The sequence below is a fragment of the Gavialis gangeticus genome, unplaced genomic scaffold (assembly GCF_001723915.1).
Source record: "Gavialis gangeticus isolate Ggan-Ray unplaced genomic scaffold, GavGan_comp1, whole genome shotgun sequence".
NCBI lineage: Eukaryota > Metazoa > Chordata > Crocodylia > Gavialidae > Gavialis > Gavialis gangeticus.
The window spans coordinates 149382908-149390610 of NW_017729025.1; the positions used below are offsets into that span (position 1 = coordinate 149382908).

General features: G+C 44.4%; 1 protein-coding gene and 1 long non-coding RNA gene across 10 annotated transcripts in view; one reads left to right on the forward strand and one right to left on the reverse strand.

The window, feature by feature from the left end:
- LOC109299189 overlaps window positions 1-6933 on the forward strand; it is a 16623-nt gene extending 9690 nt beyond the window's left edge. The window contains exons 2-4 of the long non-coding RNA XR_002097789.1: window positions 5732-5736; window positions 5847-5851; window positions 6922-6933. This is a non-coding gene — a long non-coding RNA (uncharacterized LOC109299189). The remainder of the gene's footprint in view (window positions 1-5731; window positions 5737-5846; window positions 5852-6921) is intronic.
- Window positions 1-7703, reverse strand: part of BRSK2 (BR serine/threonine kinase 2) — a 581381-nt gene that overhangs the window by 263074 nt on the left and 310604 nt on the right. The gene's annotated exons all lie outside the window — the stretch shown is intronic.

Here is a 7703-nt window from a genome sequence, read left to right on the forward strand (position 1 = left end):
GGGGGGGGGGGGGGGAGGGGGTCCTTCCTCTGTAGCTCAGGCATGACCCACTTCCTTGGATCTCTCAAGTGCATTTTGTCAACCCTTGCAGTGGTAGGACAGTGACAAGTCCATGCACCCCTGCTTTATCTGTGGAAGGTTAGGATGCTTTAGGTGTCTTTGGGCAACATGACTTGTAGTTGCATGCCAGGGATACTTGCGCAGTTTTAAGAATACATTAGACAAGGATGATCCTACCTTGAGCAGGGGGGCTGGGCTAGATGACCTCCAGATGTCCCATCAGTCTTACTATTCTATGATTCTATATTGCAGCTATACCAGTGGCTGAGCCCCTTCCCACCCACGTAGAAAAAAAAAAATCAGTATTGTTATTAAAGAGTTAGCTCTGGTCTCTGCAGAGGTGGTAAGAGAATCAAGCAAGTACAAATAAAAGGTTCACATAAACCCTCCCCCTTACTCTTTTCCCCTCACCCCCTGCGGGACTTCCACTTTCTATCCCCAGGTACCAAGGAGCTCTGGGGCACTGACAGCCAGGGACTGTGAAATGGGCTGCTAGAGATTATGATATGCAAACATTAGACATTTTCTCAGGCTGCCTTTGATCTCAGCCACTGAGCTTCATCGAGAACAGAGCCCTATAATTTCAGGTCAGGGAGAAAAAAAAATGAAGGCGGGAGGGTAACTTACATCGTCTTTTCATTTATAATTAAAGCCATGAGCTGAAAATTGATGAGAGTGCGTTGCTGTTTTCCACCAAAAAGAAAGAAAGAAAGAAACCCCCAGATGATACAAGGGAAAGGCTGACATGAGAACAAGAAGAGCAGAGGGAAGCTTCTAAGCCCTACATATCCTAATGCGGCACTGTCCTGCTGACAAACACGTCTGAGCATTTTGCTCTTAGTAAGCTCCCAGCACGCCGATGTTTAAAGATAAACAGTTCTGCTCTGAAAATGACATAAACACTGGCGATGGGCCTGCTCTAATCTCTAGTCTAGATTAGACGACATGAGATAGCTAGATGAATAGTTAATCCCAGAATCCCAGAGACTGAAATTTTACTCAAATAGAAAATATAGTGCAAACAGAGGGAACACAAGATTTCCTTGATCTGAGAACAAATGGGAGGGAGCTCTGACCTGGAAGGAGACGCAATATGGTTTAGACTAGAGCAGAGGTTGCCAAACTTTTTTGTATAGTGTACCCCCTTTCAGATTTACTAGTTGCCCGCATACCCCTACCAGCACACATTTTATATCTTAACCCCTTTATAATGAATATTAAATCCACCATTATACAATCTCTCCCATGTACCACCCCCACAGAAATACCCTGCATACCCCTAGGGGGATGTATACCACAGTTTGGGAATCTCTGATCCAGAGTGTGGTCAGCAGTCCCCTCCCATGACTGCTTACGCCAGGTCAAGATTTGAAAAGACCTTGGGCCCAGAGGCATATGGTAAACTGTTAGCAACCTTGGTGGCACTGGTGTGGTGGGAAAGGGGAAGAGAGCAAGGGATTACCTACAAGCGCAGGCTGCTGCCTCCATGCAGACTCCCCAGACATGGGCTGCTGGCTCCCTGGGGATTCCTATTTTGGTGCCCCTTTGAATCTGCACCCAGACCTCAGCACCCAGTGCTGTATTCGTCTTTCCCCCACCTCCCCTACTGTTACACTACGGCTTGGGCCTGAATCCCCACCATATTCCACTGTGTGAAGTCATTTACACTAGTGGGTATATAGACCCTACCATAATAAAATAGCTTATTTTAATATCTTTCTTTGCACAGGTGTAGATGAAAACATAAGGTGCAGGACAGTGGAAAATAGGGATCTGTGTGCAGTGTACTATTCTAAGAGCTAGAAAATTACAGATTCGTACAGGAAGATTAGCCCCAATATATGCACATTATATTTATTACATCAAGTCCTGTCTCTCCTCTTCTGTGAGAGATACTGAACAGGCAATATAGAAGTTACTTTTGCCCAGAAACATCCAAACCTTGGTATCTTCTTCTGTTGCCAGGAGTAGACAAATCCTCATTTTGGAAGAGACCAATAAAAATCCTGAATTAAGAATTAACACTGCCCTTTAAATGTTATGTTTATGCTACAGTCTCTGAACAAGACTTCTCCAATTTTGCGAGTGTTATGGGACTCCATAGACATGATTCATTGCTCTTATTTTTACAAGCCAATGCAGCAATAATGCATTATAGAGTCAAGAAGAATTTTAGTTAAATAAAAGAACTTAGCATAAACCATTCTGTCCCATTAATAAAAATGGAGGTATTTCACTGAAAGGAAAATGACCCAATGCCATGTGTATGAGTGTTGATAAATCTCCATATTATGAAAGCTATTGGAACTTAAATTGCTGATCAAAAAATAAGCGGATTAACATGATGGCCTATAAAATTAACACCAGCTACTGTCTATTTCTTGTAATCTTCACTGCTGTGAGAATGGAGTACTGAAGGGCAATTCTATTGTCGGAGCTCGCTCTGATATGCCCAGCTTGATTTTAATGTTATTCCTTTTGTTAAAAAGTGCCTCCACATCTACAGAGCATTAAAGCACCATTTAAATCTGGGCAAGATCATCAGCTGATGTAAATGAGTGTGGCTCAAGTATATGAGCGGAAACGAATAAATGAGTGCAGTTCATGCACCCATCCATGTATATGGGAAACAGCTCTGTGTATCCACCTAGGTTTTTAAAGCCACTTAGGGTTTTTTTTCCCAGTGATTTTAGGCAATTCAGTTTATTTCAAATATCAGGCACCATTACACTCAATACTAAGTTAGCAGGGAAGAGAGGGACAGTTTAATTTGTGACAGCACTGCAAAGACTGTCGACTGCCATTTAAAATGTTTATTGTTTAGCTACCAGTTACTATCTCTCCAGTGGGAACAGAATGGTTCATAAATGCCCAATTGTGCTAGGTAACTCCTGGCATATAAATCGGCACAAGTGCTGTGCAGTGCATCTAGAGAAGCAACGTACAAATAAGTTTTCAGTTTTCAGACACTTTCAATGAAATACCAGAGCCCAAGAGTCACAGAAGTGAGTACTTCATGGATACAGGAAGCAGTTATGATCAAATGCTAATCCTTGTGAAATCAGTGGCATAAATGAGACATAACTGGCCAAATCCTGCAATGCAATACTCAGAGCCGGATGCTACTCCACCTATTACATACCTCAGTGGACTTGGATGCTTAAGTGTGATCCTGTGCCATCATCTTAGACTTAAAATGAAGTCACACCAAACAGCAAGTAGGGGGAAGACTACCCATTTATGTCCTTAAACATTTTTCAGGCGAGGTGGACTTAGATCACACTCAGGCACCTCATATCATAGGTGGAAGAGGATCTGGCCTACAGAACCTACTTTGACACAATTCCGCAAGGACTTTGATGGGAGTTTTGTCTGAGTACCATACAAAGAAGAATCTTTTGTTTGCCTCATAATTTGTGTAGCAAGTTCAGAAACATCACATGGAGAATGAAAGTGCTGGTCATTTTTGTTGCATGCCCCAGCAGCTCCTTTGGAACTTCAGGAGGTCCATCCTATCCACATCCAAAAGCTTCCATGGTTTCATGCAAAACCCCAGTGAACCCCAGTCAATATCTCAAAGCTCATGTAGACTCTCTCTCATGCACTGCTGTCCCCTTTGAAGAGACCCCAAGACTGGAGAGACTGGAGACAAAGGGGCTTAAAAAACAAAAAGCAAATCACCACTCAGATCCCTGTAGGTAATGAAACACAGAAGACGCTGGTTGCTCTGAGTTCCCAATAGAGCAGCTTGGCCCAGTGCCTTAAGTTAGCCACTACGTCCCGGGTACAGGATATAAAGGGAGAATACCAACAGTTCTGATCAGAGCAATGAACTAAAGTGCCCTGTCTAGCCAATGTTACCTTGTTTGGTTAAATTAGCACTTATAGGCATATTTAGACTAGAGGCACTTGCTTCAAACTTGAGTTAACTAATTGCCAATTAACTTGAATCAACAGACACCTTTGAAAACATTAACCTAGACACTCCAAGACACAAACATTTGTGATTTCCTCCAGCTCTGCATCTGGCACTAGCAATAAATTAATATGAGTTAAACCAGGCACAAGCACTCTAGCTCGGATGCATGTGAAGTGGCATCTTTTTTAAAGGAGTCTCAACATAGCTTTGCGTGCATACTTAGCACACACTGAAACGCGAGCCTACACACAAGAGAATGCATATACCCAAAGAAGTTGGCATTTGCTTTTGCTGGGTCGGGTGCAGCCTCAGATCTGGGAATGACAATGAGATGACTGTTAATTCCAGCCTGGGAACTGCATGGTGCACACCGGGCTGTGGGCAACCAGCATTCAACTTATTGGTGCTGGGGGAGCCCTGCACTGGCAAGGAGTAATCATCTGATCCCTGATCCCAAATCACCTGTCCTGCCACATACAGATGGCATAGCAGGAAGTGTGATTGTTGGGATCAGGGATTGGATTCTATCATGCCATTAAATGAACATGTGCCCAGGGGCTTGCTGTCAACAATTATCCTCAAATACATTCTCTAACACTGTTTCCTTTGAGGTCAAATCAGCTGAGTTACCCAGGAGAGCTCCAATGACTTACTTCAGTGAAGTCACTTTGGGTCTATGATGGTGTAAAAGGGATTAGTATTTGGCCCACAGAGGCTCAATTTCCACAGCTGTAAAATACGGATAATAATACTTACCTCCCTACCTCACAGGGATTCTAGGAGGATTAATTGATTAATCCTTATAAAGAACTTAGAAAAAAAAAAGCTAAAGCCCTGTGTAAGTTCTAAGTATTAATACCAGCAGAATTGCATCAAAAATACGATTCTGGAAAGAAATGCCTGGATAATTTCTTCTTAACTGCTCCTATTTATTTCACCAAGTTTTCTTAGTACAAAACTTTACAGCTCTCTACAATATGCTTCCTCCTTTCTTCTTAGCTGCATTTGCGGTAACTTTGTGGCAGAACATCTTGCTTATGGAAACCAATAATTGGCCTTAATTACTCAATCCTCTCATTGAGCAGATGTTTATTTTTCTATAGCAATTGTTATCTCTAATTATTGTCTTTAAAATAAACAGAGTCTTGTATCAAGTGACACACAAATTATATGGTGTCAATTTATAACTGGATGTGGTGGGGGAGGGCTGCCTGTCAAGCTAAGCAGAAGTGGATGGAACTACCCTGCTTGGTAATGAAGTAATTTGACCATGAGCTGTTCCACGGAGAGGATCCAATGCTGAAAGGCTGTTCCGAGAAGCGCGTGCAATAACCGCTTCTAAATTGAATAAACTGTAATTACAGTAGGACTAAAGCCAGAGTTCAAATTCTCAGCAGGAGCATGCAAAGAGCTTTTCCTCCGTGCCAGGATTCACACTCTCTGGCTCAGAGCACAATGGGAGCTCTGTATCAAACTCACTAGACTCCCTCTCCAAAGATAAGAGCACTATGAATTAAATATCCAGTAGCTCACCCAGCCCAGGAGACGTGCCTGTGCTCAGAGTGAGAGCAATGCACCAGCTCAGCAATGGTTGGATACATGCTCTTGCTCTGGAAGTATGTTGGAGGCGGAGGAGAAATGCATGCTAGTTCACCACAGCTAGGACAAGATCCAGACTGGTTCATTCTGCCTAGGATCAATAAAGTAGATACCAGAACAAAGAGTAATGGTCTGAAGTTGCAGTAAGGGAAGTTTAAGTTTGAGATTAGGAAAAATCATCTCATGAGCAAGGTAGTAAAGCACTGGAACAGGCTACGCAGAGAGGCTGTGGAATCTCTGTCCTTGGAGGTTTTTAACACCCAGGTAGACAAAGTCTTAGCTGGGATGATAGTTGGGGCTGGTCCTGCTTTGAGTAGGAGGTTGGATTAGGTGACCTCCTGAGGTCCTTTCTGACCCTCATTATCTATGATTCTAAATGGGACCTGGATGGAATTTAGGTGCCTAATTTGCAGAAAACCAGATCAAATCGACCCCACTCTGGCCGCCACAAAACTCAACAGGTACCTAAGCCTAAGCTCACTCAGTGCCTGCATTTTGGGCAGTAAAGGTGCTGGGATGCCCAAAGACAGGCTTCTGCACAGGCACAGAATCATCACAGTCTCACCTGCTAGGCCCTCTGAGGATTACTTCTGTTTTTTTTTTTTAACAATGCATAACTAAATCTGGAACCAGTGACCATAACCCAGGGCTCCCCTCTTCCAGGGGTTACAGACTTACGCTCACTCTTGTTGGCTTTCTTTCTGACATGATAGCTCTTCCATTCTTGGCTGCCCAGTGGTTTAGCATCCCCAGTCAGCTTCTTCTATAGACTTGTGGATAAAGCACTCTCTTAGGATGTGGGAGGCATGGGTTTGAATCGCCTCAGGGACTGAAAAGGGCCCACTCCCATTGTATTGGTAAGTGCTCTAACTAGAAGGCTATTGCACAAAACATGTGCAGCAAGCAGCCCCTATACTATTGGCCTATCCTCCTCTGGGTGCGTCTTAAAAAGAGATGGTCTTTGTTGGTCCTAGACTCAGAGGACGACTCTGCCCTGGATCCTGAGAAGGCAGGGGTGCCTAATATACAGCCCAGAGTCAGGCAGTCAAGCTTCAGGAAGAGGCAGGAGTTCAGCTTGGTACTTAACATTTCCTTTTGGCTCATTCCAGCCTATTCCCTGTTCAGTATCTGGGCCCACTGAATTGCCCTTCAGAGGCACCATCCTTTCCCTCACCCTAGAGAGAGCCAAGGCACCTTCCTGTTTCTTTAAATCAACTTTCTGAATTTTAATCAAGCTGAAACCTAAATTGCAGGCACCTAAGGAGCCAATTGGGATTCTGCCCCTAACGCCCCAGCCACATGTTACAATTAAGATGTAATTAACCAATTAAGTTCTCACCCAGCCACATGTTCAATCAATTAATGGTGTGATAAAAGGAGGAATAAGCCATAAAGTTATTTCACAAAATATGTGCGATAACTTTGTGGCTGGTTCCTATCACATCATTAACTGAATGTGTAGCCAAGAGCCCCTGCCTCTGGGAGCCCCATCAACTGACAAGGCTCCCAGCTGCAGGGGTGCCCCATGTGTCCCCACAGCTGGCAGTCTGCAGCTGACATGGGTTCCCAGCCGTGGGAGCACTCCAGGAGCCCCTCTGACTAGAAGCCTGTCAGCTATGGCCTCCAGCTGTGGGGACTCCTGGAGCACCCTTGCAGCTGTGAGCCTGGGCAAGCTGACAGGGCTCCCAGCCACTGAAGTGCATGGTGCCCCTCTGTGGGGCTCTCAGCTGCAAGAGCTTGCTGTTCAGCAGTGCAGGGGGAACCCAGGATCATGATTCTGGGCTCCCCCCGCACCACCAGTAAGACATGATGGGATCTGATGAGCAATCCCACAGTCATGCCACCTGCCAGGCATGTGTGACATAGCAAGAAGCTCAACTGTGTGGATCACACATCAGATCCCATTGCGCCTTTACCTGCACATCTAGAGGGGCCCTAAGTTTCACACTGTGTACATTCACATCCTCTGAGCTCAGCCAGGATCAAAACACACTTCTACCATTTCTTGCCTTCATCTCTTATATTTTGTAAATCAGTATTGCCAATTTTGTTATCACTAAGGTAACATTCATGACTCAGCACACACTTGGTGCAGTTACTTGGCACTTACCTGGCACTTTTCTTC